Raw genomic sequence first — 11,874 nt, forward strand, 5'->3', positions numbered from 1 at the left:
ATTTTTTCATGTGGATGATTCTGGTGTAAAGCAGACGTGGTATTTCAATGCCCCTGTATGTATTTGAAACTGGTGTGACAATTTTACTTGACATGTCAATGATATTGTTTGCAGCTATTTAAACTTTGGAGAAAAATTTAGATACCTACCTACAAATGTGCAGTCTTTTACATTCATGAGCAAAGAGCTTGAAGACTGCTTCCTTCGATCATCCCTTCCCTAGCATCGCTCCCTTCAATCATCCCTCTCCCTAGCAATGGTGTGATTGAAAACAGTTTCCTTCTTTTTTCTTGGGTCCATTGCCTTTGAAGAAATTCATTTTGGAAAGCACTCAATCCTGTTCTAGTTTACACAGATCACGTTCCAGGTGTTAGGCATACCCGCCATCCTCATGGCTTTGTGCACAGCCATGTGGCTGTTGTTGGTTTTTGTCTTTCTTAAGTTTAAGTAATTATTTTGCTAGAACACTTCCTTAAGCAGTCTGTCCAGAGAAGATCACCTGGTCGAATATGTTTTATTGTGTTCCTTCAACATCTTGAATTATTCCTGTGCGTTTTAATAATAGTGGTGGCACGTCTGAAGATTGCTTATATGTGTCCCATTCTTTATGTGTCAGTATTTGAATACTGGATCTAAGAAAATGTAATTATAAAAATAGGTTTTCTGTAATTCAAAAAAATCTCAGAATACTGACACAGATACAAATCTAGCACAAGAATGAGGACTTCATTTCTGACCGGAACACAATGCATTATTTTATTCATAAAAATATTAAATTATTTTCAGAATTAACACGTGAATAAACTCATAAATTTCAGTAAACTCAATTGTTTTTTCCCCCAAAGTGCTTTACTGAGGTGTAGTTGACATATAAAAACCGCATATTCAATGTATACAACTTGATGGGTTTGGAAATAAGTAGGCAGCTTTGAAGCCATCACTACAATCAATGCCCTAAGCCTTTCTGTTACTTCCAAAAGTCTCTTCCCACTCTATGATGATGATGACGATGATGATGATGATGATGTTTGCAATAAGCACACTTAACTGTATGCTGTGTGCTGAACTGTAGAGTTCTAGGGCTTGTTCATCTTTCATTAACACCTCCCTGTTTCCCTTTCCTCCCAGCCCCTGGCAACCGCCCTTCTACTTTCTGCTTCTGTAAGTTTCATTGTTTTAAATTCATTACATACATGGTATCTATCAAGCAGTATTTGTCCTTCTGTGTCTGGCCTATTTCACTCAGTATAACATCCTCAGGGTTTATCCACGTGGTTGCAAATGGCAGGATTTCCTTCGTTTTAAAGGCTGAATAATATTCCATTCTACATACACACCACATTGTCTTTACCATACATTCATCAGTGGACATTGAAGTTGCATCAATGCCTTAGTTATTGTGAATAATGCTGTAACAAGCAAGGGAGTGCAGCTCCCCTTTGAGATCTTCGCGCCAGTGCCTTTGGATATATGCTCAGAAGTGAGATTGCTGGATCCTTGGAGAGTTCTATTCTTAATGTTTTGAGGCACCTCCACTGTTTCCCAGAGCAGCTCCAGCACTTTGTATTCCCACCAACAGTGCACAAGGGTCCAATTGCTCCACATCATCAATCCACACTTGTTGTCTTCTAGTTTTGTGGGGTTTTTTTAGCCATCCTTACAGGTGTGGTGATATCTCATTGTGACTTCGATTTAAATTTCCCTGATTATTAATAATGTTGAGTGTCTTTTCACATGCTTGTTGTCCATTTAAATGTCATCTTTAGAGATATGTATGTTTCAAGCCCTTTGGCCATTTTAATTTTTTTTTTTTTTTTGCTGTGCTTTTATTTTCCTTTTTGCTATTGAGTTGTGGAAGTCCTAGATGCCACCACAATGTGAAAAATTGCAGCTGTGTATAGAGCCCAGTGGTATTCTAAGAATCACTTACAAGTCAAAGTCAACATGGTAAATACCTTGTTCTTTTACCTATCGGGAAACATCATCTTCAAACACGAAGTTTAACGGAATTTGTATGGATGTATAAACAACAAAGAAAGCCATTAAAGCCTATAATTGAGTGTTGTACCATGATGATCAGAGATTACACTTTCAGCAAAACTTTTTGGTTTACCATGCTTTCTATAAAAGGGAAGGCCTAAAATATGCTCCAAATGCATCCCCCGTGTCTGAAACGGTGCTTGCATCCTCATGGGAACAGTCTGACTGTTGAAACAGTAGGCTCACTGTGGTATATTTTACCTTGCGGGAAAGTCATGAGAAAACACACCCTGCCGGTTTGGAGGTTGCTGAAGAAACAGGCCACTGCAAGGGGATTGCATTACTGCGGCAAAAAGCTGTTCTTCAAGACTTCCAAATTGGTAGTTGATACATTGTGGATGCTGGGGAGATTTCAGTACTCTACCAGCTTTCTCGAAAATATATTTTTAATATAAAAGGGTGTTGACATTAAAAATGCGTGCTAAGCAAGAGCAGAAGCGCTCCTCTGTACGCTCACCGCTCGCTCTCAGCGCCGTCCAGCTGGTGCCTTGACTCTCACTCTCCCGGCATGATGAAGTTAAATGCCAAGAGAGTTAACTGAAGCATTTTTAAAGGAGCCAACTTCGTATGGAAACCTCTCTATAATAGGGAATAACTAGTACAATTAATTCATGTAGGCCCCTGTTATAGCGCCCTCAAACTATCATGCCTCCCTCATCCGTGAGGGAATTCATGCACTGGATATTTACTGAACACCTACTACGTGCCAGGCATTATGGTAGGTTTGGGGAACATGACAATGGAAAAGAAAAAAGGAAAAAAAACCCTGCCATTATAGGGACTGATATTTTAATGAGCCAAAAAGGGAAAGATGACAAAAAAACAGATATAAAGGCCATAAATGACCCAGTTCATTAGAGAATGGTGAGAGATGCATCAGCGAAGAGAAAAATTGAGCAAGACCAGCGGTCCAGTGTGCAGGGTGAGCAGGGCCAGCGGTGCCTTTACCATGAGCTACGTTGTTGGGAGGTGGTTTTTTATAAGCCAAGGAACAGATGGGGAAATGAGGCAGGTGGTGATCCCAGGGGACAGAGTTCCAGGAAGAGAGGAAAGCAGTGCCGAGGCCTCCAGGCAGGAACACCCACGAGTGTGTTCAAGGGGGAGCGAGGAGCCAGGGTGGCACAGCCTTCCTGATGGAAGGAACTCCCCATGGAGAGGAAGGAGAGGAAGAGGACAGCCATGGGCGAGCCACTGCACTCACCCAGGTGGGCAGCAATGGCGGCTCCACCAGGGCGTCACCAAGGAGGGAAGGAGGTGTATCTGGACATGCACTGGGAGGGTAATCGGACGGACTGGATGTGATGTGTAAGATAAGGGAGAAGCCAGGGGTCCTTCAAGGTTTTCAGCCTAAGCAACAGGAAGGACGGCGTTGCCCTCACCTGAGGTGGGGTGGCTGCAGGTGAGGACGGATTGGAAAGGGAGATCAAGAGCTCAGTTTGGACATTTTGAATTATCCACGTCTATTGAGAGGAGAGGTTCGGTGGACAGACCCTATGTGTGTTTTGGGGTCAGGGAGTGGTCTGACCTGAGGTATGAATTTTGGAGTCAGTGGCATGAGGATGGTGTTTAAAGCCGTGTGGACAGAGAAGAAGAGTGAATCCAGGAATGAGTCTGTGGTTTCTTCGATATTCAGAAGCTGGGAACAGAGGGATTAGCAGAGGCAGCTGAGAACCAAAGAGCAGGACCCTAGAGACCAAGCGAAGAGCAAGGTGTGAGCTGAAGACGCTGTCAGAGTTTCCCTGTGTGCTGACAGGCCCGTGGAAGGGGACCGAGAGGCACCGCCGGGATCACCCAAGTGCTACCCCCACAGACACAGAGTGGTGTGGACTAAACAGTGGGGTGACGGCTGATGGGAGTGGGTGCAGAGCAATGGGGACGTAGCTTACTAACAGCGTGGGTTGGGAGAATCTGTTTTGTTTTGTTTTAAGATGGATGAAATCACATGTCTATCTGCTGTTGGGAATGATCTGGCATCTGTGGTTCATTTTCCTTTGCTGGTAACAGGCTCCCAGGATGCTATACACACACCCCTCCCTCGTGCATTTCAGAGGCTCCTCACCAGGCTTGTGATTCACATCCTTGAAGCAGGAAAGGCATGGTCGTTTGATGCAATCAGCCACATAGTGCTATCTGGGAGTGACAGCCGGCATCCAAGACAGTCTTCCCAGGTCCTGGCCTGCTGTGGCTCTCCCTGCTCTAGCCTGCCTGCCTCATGCTGGGGTCTGTGTGCTGAGACCAGGCCACAAGTGACCGCAGCTTCCTGCCAGGCAAATCCTTGCCTTCCTGGATCACTCACTTGGGAAGCTGAGGTTTCTGATGGCCGCAGGAGTGTGCTTGGAATCCTCACCTCCAGTCCCATCCAGTCTTCAGATAACTGCAGACCCAAGGGACCCCCTGAGCCTCAGCCAGCTAGTCAGCCAGCTAGGCTGCTTCTCAACTTCTGAGCCCAGAAACTGTGTGAGATGAGAAAGGGTTGTTTAATCTGCTAAAGTTTGAGGTGAATGGTTATGCTGCAATAAATAACCAATTTTCAGGGACAGACAGGCTTGGTAGAGTGGAGATCTTGTCAACCTGAAGCACATGTTTTCTTTGAGGCTTAGTTTCTACCAAGAAAAAACAGAGATGGAAGATTCTAGACCACTCAGTGCCAACTTTTTTGTGTATTTTATTTCTGTGTCCTTGCAGAGGTCACTCAGGCAAAAGCATTGGTCTCCTGGCTGTTTACACACATACAACAGCATGTCTATCACACACTTGGTTACTCTCTGCAATGCTCCCCGTGGCTGGCACTATTCACCGTTTACATCCTCACCACCCCATCAGGAAGACACGTAGGTTTAATCCCTACAGTCAGAGATTTCTGCAACGCCAGGGCATGAGCTTCTTATGTCGTCTTTGAAGGAGCACAGATGATTTAAAAGAAAATAACACTAATAGCCAGCAACCGGGGACCCCTTTCTGCCTTATGGAAGCTTCCCCCACAGAGAATCCCATTTAATATTCATAGGAAGCCAATACGGCCTCTGACCCCCACTGGCCTGACAAGGACGAAGAGGCCCCGGAGGGCATGGAGCCCACCTGGAGTCACAAAGCTGGGACAACAGGCTGATCCCAGTTGCAAAGCTGGGACAACAGGCTGTACCCTTTTACGGGAGGGTCACTGCCATGCAGGAGAGGGGAGCAGTGTGGGTTGTGTGAGATTTCCTAAAGGTGCCTCTCGCCATGGCCCTGCCAGCACCTTTGGTTGGTGGTTCAATCATCACCATGGAATGGCTCCAAGTCTGAAGGGCTTTTTGAGCCTTTTCCCTGCTTTTCTTGCAGTGAGAACTCTGAACGAGGGGCAGAGGAGAAGCAGATGCCAGATCCCTGAGAAGCACTCCAAGCCCTCTGGCAATGGAGTTCTGAGAAGAAAGAACGGGGCGCAGTTTCCAGGTTCTGCCTGCCCCTCCTACCCCAGCCCTTCCCTCCCGCCCTGAACCCCCCACAGGAAAGGCTGTTAAGCCCATCATCCCTGTCTGAGGTAGACCAGGCAGAAAACACGCAGGTTTTGTTGCGAAGTGGAATGTGCCAGTGTGCTGTCTGCTCAACCAGTGTCTTCTGCTTTGATTTCATTTTTATTTTTTTAAGAAGAAAATAAAAATCTCAAAGACTAAGTTCTCATACTGTAATTCCTGGAAATCATTCTGGAGTCAAATACTTTTGTCTGTTAAGAAAAAAAATAAAATGTAGAGATTTCCTGCAGCTCCGGGAGTGTCGCCAGCAGACAGGGGTTTCAGGCTCCCCCTGCCAGAACTTCTGAGCAACGTGGCAGCTGCCGGGACAGGGCCTCTGAGTGCAGAGAGCAGGCGTTGCCAGGAGCAGACTCAGACAGTGGAGGCCCCTCGCTGACCCTCTCCGGGGCTGCTGCAAAGGAAGAAGAAAAGCGTAGGCATCAGCTTCAACAATGCAAAACAAAGTAAGCTTGAATTCAGATGGGGGCAGTTAAAATCGCAGCCTAGAAGTCTGAGTGTGGTTTGTAACACTCCAAACCCCGTGTCAGCCTTCAGCGATTGTTCTGCTGACCATCTTGCTACAGGGTGGCTTGGGTTTTTCCTTGTGGCAACTCCCCACGGTGACAGATTATTCGGCAATGTCACCATTTTGCAGATGTATTTGGGGATTTCCAGCCATAAGCCATGGATGATATTGGGGATCCTTTATTCCTGGTGGGTGCTCATAAGAGTTTCCAAATTATACCCAAAAGGGCACGGGAACCCCTGAACTTTCCAGGCTGTCTTGGCACACGGCTCACTAGAACTGTTAAAGCCGTCAAAGTATCTCTGACACGTCCTTAGCCTGTGTTTGAAAACCTGCAGAGATGGGAGACTCCCCTCTACCAGGGACAGTGCATTCCGTCCACTGGGAGTGACACACGGCCAATCCAGGCTTCAAAGAGAGGTTCACCATATTCCAATAGTGACTCCTGGAGATTTAGGGTTGGATCACCTTACCACAGCTTGGAAGCTGCTTAGAAGTTAACATTAATTTTATTTTTCTTTAAAATGAAAGTCCAGCAGGAGGGCCAGGATTTGGGCACCTCGGTCATTCACAAAAGGGATGACGTTGATTAGCCATGCTCCACATCCCCAGAGTTAAATGTAGGAATAGTTCTGATGCCTGACTCAAGAATGTGTTCTCTTGCATGATATTAAGGCAGATCCACAGATCCACGTAGATTAATCCCCTTCCCTAGTAGCAGGGGCCCGATGAGGTAGCTGATGAGGAATAGCCCCCGAGACGAGGCCCAGCGTGGGGCCACAGCCTTGGGATCTGGACGACACCCCAGCGGTTCTGTGCCGCCAGCAGGCACTGCCGCATCTCCGGGCTGGAGCCCTGACTGTCAGCAGATGAGGCCACGGGTTGGGGTGTCTCTCCCACCAGAACGGCTTCGTGGGGTGCTCACTATCCCCTGGTCACGCTTCGGCACAGGCTGGCACCGGCTCCCTGAGGGGCCATTGATTGGTTTTACACAAGTCTGTGAAGCCTCCCACAACGCACGATGTCATTAGCATCCAGTTGCTCTAGTTGCCTCCAGTTGCACTTGGCCAAGGCGGCTTTTGTAAGAACATGACAGGACCAAGTCACCCCCACGGCATCATTTCCACGGGAGAACACATCCTGGCGAGACTCCAAGGAAAGGGTAGTTTTGTGAAGAATATGCTTGTGTTCTTGGACACAGCCCAGCAAGTCCCTGACTTTACAAAATGTGTAAGAAACAGGAATGTAACATTGACTAAACATGCCTGCCAAGATGGACTTTCCTTGTGGTGAGACCCTTCCTTCTCCTCCCTGCCTGGGTGCTAGCAGGGTAGGACCCCAGCATCAGAGCTCACACGTCATGATGGGAGGAACTGAGACTGGGCAGCCATTCGGAAGGCCGGGCAAAGAAAAGTGTAAAGAGACATTGGTCTCATGCTGCAAAATGAGTTACAAACAGTGAATCCTCAGCAATACTCTCTCCCCAGGGACTGGAATTTGAACCTGCTGCTGTGGCGGGCAGCTTTGACCCAATGAGGACCATGCCCGCAAGGATGTCGGAGCAGCAGGGACCTGGGTGGAGTGACCTGGTGGAACGGAGACGCCTGCCGGCACAGCAGCCACAGCAGCAGCTGCCCTTCATGGGACGGCAACATGGCAAGAATTCCCCAAGGGTTCCGGGGGAGCCTGTGTTGCTGGATCCTTTGCCACACCAACAAACCGGGCCCAGAGGAGCAGGAATTGGCCAAGTTCCAGGCCCTGCACCTGACGGGGGCTTCTTCAGCCTCTCGTGTGATCCTCACAGCAGGCTAACGTGCAGGCCCTTCTGTTTTTCCAGATTTTACTGTTGAGCGGGAAAGCCATGTTTTCAAATGTCACAGTAGAAGAGGCGGGACGCGAATCCAGCCCTGGCTGGTGCTGAAGCTGGTGCAGGTGCATCTGCAGGGAGCTGCCTCCAAGGGCAGAAGGGGGGACTGCTGTGTTTCATGCAGGGAAGCCCCCCTGGATGCTCACACCACCCAGGTCGTACGGCTTAGAGGACATCCCTTTCTTCAAACCCAGGTCATCTGAACAGTGTGGCCTGAATCCCAGGTTGGGAGTGAGTAATTCATCATCCAAACTGATTAGAGAATCTGAGTGAGGGACCTTCAAGTCAGGGATAGAGGAGAAGAAAGGGCTTTGTCTTCTGGAGCTGCCATAACAAAATGCCGAAGACTGGGCGGCTTCAACCACTCAAGGGCCTTTCGACACAGCCCTGGCAACTGGAAGCTGGGGGTCGAGTTGTGGGCAGGGCTGGTTCCTGGGGAAGGATCTCCTCCCGGCTGCAGATGGTCGCCCCTGGCTGCATGCCCGCCTGGCTTTCCTTGGTGCTCACTCACCCCAGTGCCTCTTCTGCTTCTTAGAAGGACCCCCAGCAGATGAGGGCCCCAGCCTGGTGACCTCACTTACCTTCCATCATGTGCTGAAGGTCCTTCTGCAAATGCAGTCAACGTAGGGCCCAGGGCGGATGCAACTGAGTTCGTAGCAGACATTATCTTCGGGATCCCCTGTCTTCCCCCGACCCCGTGAGGCTCACTGTGAGGGGGAGGGAGTTCCATTTCTGCCAAAGCCATAAACTGGAGATCCTAAGAACTCGTGGGACCACTCAGTGCTGACTTGTGTAATCTCCTGGTGGCTTTCCCGTCTGCACCATCTCTCTTGAGGCCTGGCCTCAGGCTCTCAGCCTCGCACCCTGTCCTCCAGCCTCCTCGGCCCCACTGCAGGGCTGCCTCATCCTCAGCACAGCCCCCATCAGCTCAGCCTCTGCACCCATGCTTTGGCGACCTCCTCCTGTCCTCCTCACTCACCCTCTGGGAAAGGAGTTCCTACAGTCTGCTGGCCCTGCTGCCAGCTCTAACTCATTGATCCTATCACTGTTTTGGGGTCAGTCTCCCATCCTCCAGGTGTCCAAACTCCCCACCTTACATATTTGAATTCCATGACAAATCATTTTTAACACCGCCTTGCCTGCAATCTCACCATTTTTGGATTTCTGTTTATTGAACTTGCTTGGTTAAATCTTATTCTCTTCCATCTCTGTGTGCAATTACACAATGGGTCATCACTGGTAAAAATCTCAAAACCACCCACAGAGACAGTCCAGCAGGCCGCATGGTGCCACCAGCCAGCCTCATGGGCCTCACCCTCACGGTCTCCTACCCATCTCCCGGCTGACACTGGTGCCTTCTCCCTCTCCTCAACCCGCACCAGCTTGGGCCTCACCCTCACGCTGAGCGCCAGCCTTGCTCTCTCCTGGTCCCTGGCAAGGTGGGGGTGATCTAGAGGAAGTCTCGGTCTCCTTCCCCTGCCCTGTCCACGGGTGTCCCGGCCCCTGTATCCAGGGCCCTGCCCTCCACGCTGGGGACCACGATGCACATCCCGGCCCCACAGAGCCAATCCGTGGCCTGGCCTGCCCGCCCCACGTGCAGCTTTCTGCCAGCACAGCTCTGCTCACCCTCAACTTCACTGTTTTTCTCCAGAATTTTTCCCATCAGCAAACACACATGCTGTTATTTGTCCCCTTTTAAAACACAATCAAAACAAAACAGAGTATTTTGGACTGCACTTTCTGCCAGCCACCATCCTCGAGCTCCTGGCCTGTGCAGCTGACCCCACGGCCAGGTCCTCCTTCACGTTCTCGCCACCCCAAATGCGGGCACCGTGGCGCCAAACCTGCTCTTCCCACTGTTGTCAATAACCCCAGCCTGACCGAATCCAGTGATTCATTTCTGTCTTAATCTCTCCTGGCCTTTCGGCAGCGTTTAATGTGTGCGACCCCTCCCTTCTCCTGTCTTCAGCCTTCCTCGGGATCCACGCTCCCATCTCCTTGGGATCCCTCTCTCCCATCTCCCCCTTGGGAGCGTCTCCAGCCCCGCACCTGCCCTCTCTATTCTCAGGGCATCCCCGCCGCAGGCATCACCCTCTGACCTGTGGTGCCGTCCGCCCCCTCACTCACCGTATCTACGCTCTATTACCTGCCTTGGCTCGTACGATGTCAGCTTTGCAAGGGGTTCTTCCAAGGTCTTATTTTCAATCAATCAATGCTGAGGATGTGGAGCAATGCGTGTACCAGAGGGGGCTGGGCACAGGCAGGCTTGTTGTTGGATGGAGGAGAGGCAGCGTCCCCTGCATGCCTGGGTGGTCCCCATCTCCAGGCCCGGTGATAAGCACTTCTCATCTTCCCATCCTCTGACGGAGCCGGCCCCACCCACCACGTGGACGCGGGTGTTGTCTGTGGACCAAGGTGAGTGTTTTGCTGGTTTTTCTTATTGTTTGGCACCAGCAATACATAGACCCGTAGACCTTGTTGTTCTCCTCTGCCCGGAGGGGCTGGGGCTGTGGCTGGGGCACCGCCCTGGTGAGGCCCTGTCCCAGGCCATGCAGTTCCCAGGCTCCTTTCTGGGAGGGGTTGGTTCTCACAAAGGGGGAAAATCATGAAATGGCAAACCTGAGTCACGGCAGCACAGACGACAGCCCCTGAAGGCATAAGCAGGAAGGGCATAATGCTTTCCAAAAGAGAAAACTACATGGATTTTACTGACTCATCACTGAGTTCTGAGATCACTGACACATGCACATGCTTCCATGCTGTTGTGAGTCACGGACAAAAATGGAAGAACAAAATGACCAAGTGGCAGGGTCTGTAAGAGTCTCTCACTGTAGGGACGGGCTGCCCTGAGGAGATACTGCCCAGGCCTGGGTGCCCCGGGCCAAAGTCCTGACCCTCGCAGGGCTGTGTCCTGTGGATGACATGTGGCACTGGACTGCTCACTGACAGGAACTATGCACTGAGAGGTGGGAACTGCTGGCCAGCGGGTGGGAACTGTGCACTGAGAGGTGGGAACTGGGCTGAATGCTCAGTTTTCCTGTTCTGCTGATATCTTCAGAGGCATCAGGATGGGGCTGCCTTTGGGGAAGCTGCATTTACCCAGCCAAGGACACTGCCTCCAGAAACAGAAGTGGCCTCAGGCCAGAAATAGGGGTCTGCCTTTTTAATATATTGTGTTGTTTAAATCAGCAGTCCCCAACCTTTATGGTACCAGGTGGACCAGTTTCATGGAAGACAATTTTTCCATCAACTGGCAGTGGGGGCAGTGGTGGAAGTGGGGGTGGTTTCTTGATGATTCAAGTGCATTACATTAATTAATTAATTAATTAGTTTGTTTGTTTTTGAGACAGTTTCACTCTTGCTGCGCAGGCTGGAGTGCAGTGTCACAATCTCGGCTCACTGGAACCTCTGCCTCCCGGGTGCAAGTGATTCTCATGCCTCAGCCTCCCGAGCAGCTGGGACTACAGGTGCCTGCCACCATGCCCAGCTAATTTTTATACTTTCAGTGGGCAGAATGTTTCACCATATATTGGCCAGGCTGGTCTCAAACTCCTGAACTCAGGCAATCCACCTGCCTCCCAAAGTGCTGGGATTATAGGCGTGAGCCACCGCGCCCAGCCCAAGTGCATTATATTTATTGTGCACTTTATTTCTATTATTATTACACTGTAATATATAATGAAATAATGATACAGCTCACCATCATGTAGAATCAGTGGGAGCCCTAAGCTTGTTTTCCTGCAATGAGATGGTGTCATCTGAAGGTGATGAGAGACAGTGACAGATCGTCAGGCATTAGATTCTTATGAGGAGCACGTAACCTAGATCCCTCGCATGCACGGTTCACAATAGGATTTGAGCTCCTGTGAGAATCTGATGCTGCCGCTGATCTGACAGGAGGTGGAGCTCAAGGGGTAACTTGAACCATGGGGAGCGGCTGTCAATACAGA

General features: G+C 49.8%; 1 long non-coding RNA gene across 1 annotated transcript; it reads right to left on the reverse strand.

Annotated features, from left to right (window-relative positions):
* Nucleotides 1-4,681: 4,681 nt before the first annotated feature.
* Nucleotides 4,682-10,505, reverse strand: LOC134739671 (uncharacterized). Its single transcript, XR_010126540.1, has 2 exons — nt 10,071-10,505; nt 4,682-5,943 (listed from the first exon to the last, which is right to left on the reverse strand). It is a non-coding gene; the product is annotated as an uncharacterized LOC134739671 (long non-coding RNA).
* Between the last annotated feature and the right edge of the window lie 1,369 nt (nt 10,506-11,874).

Source organism: Pongo pygmaeus, chromosome 5, assembly GCF_028885625.2.
Source record: "Pongo pygmaeus isolate AG05252 chromosome 5, NHGRI_mPonPyg2-v2.0_pri, whole genome shotgun sequence".
Lineage (NCBI taxonomy): Eukaryota > Metazoa > Chordata > Mammalia > Primates > Hominidae > Pongo > Pongo pygmaeus.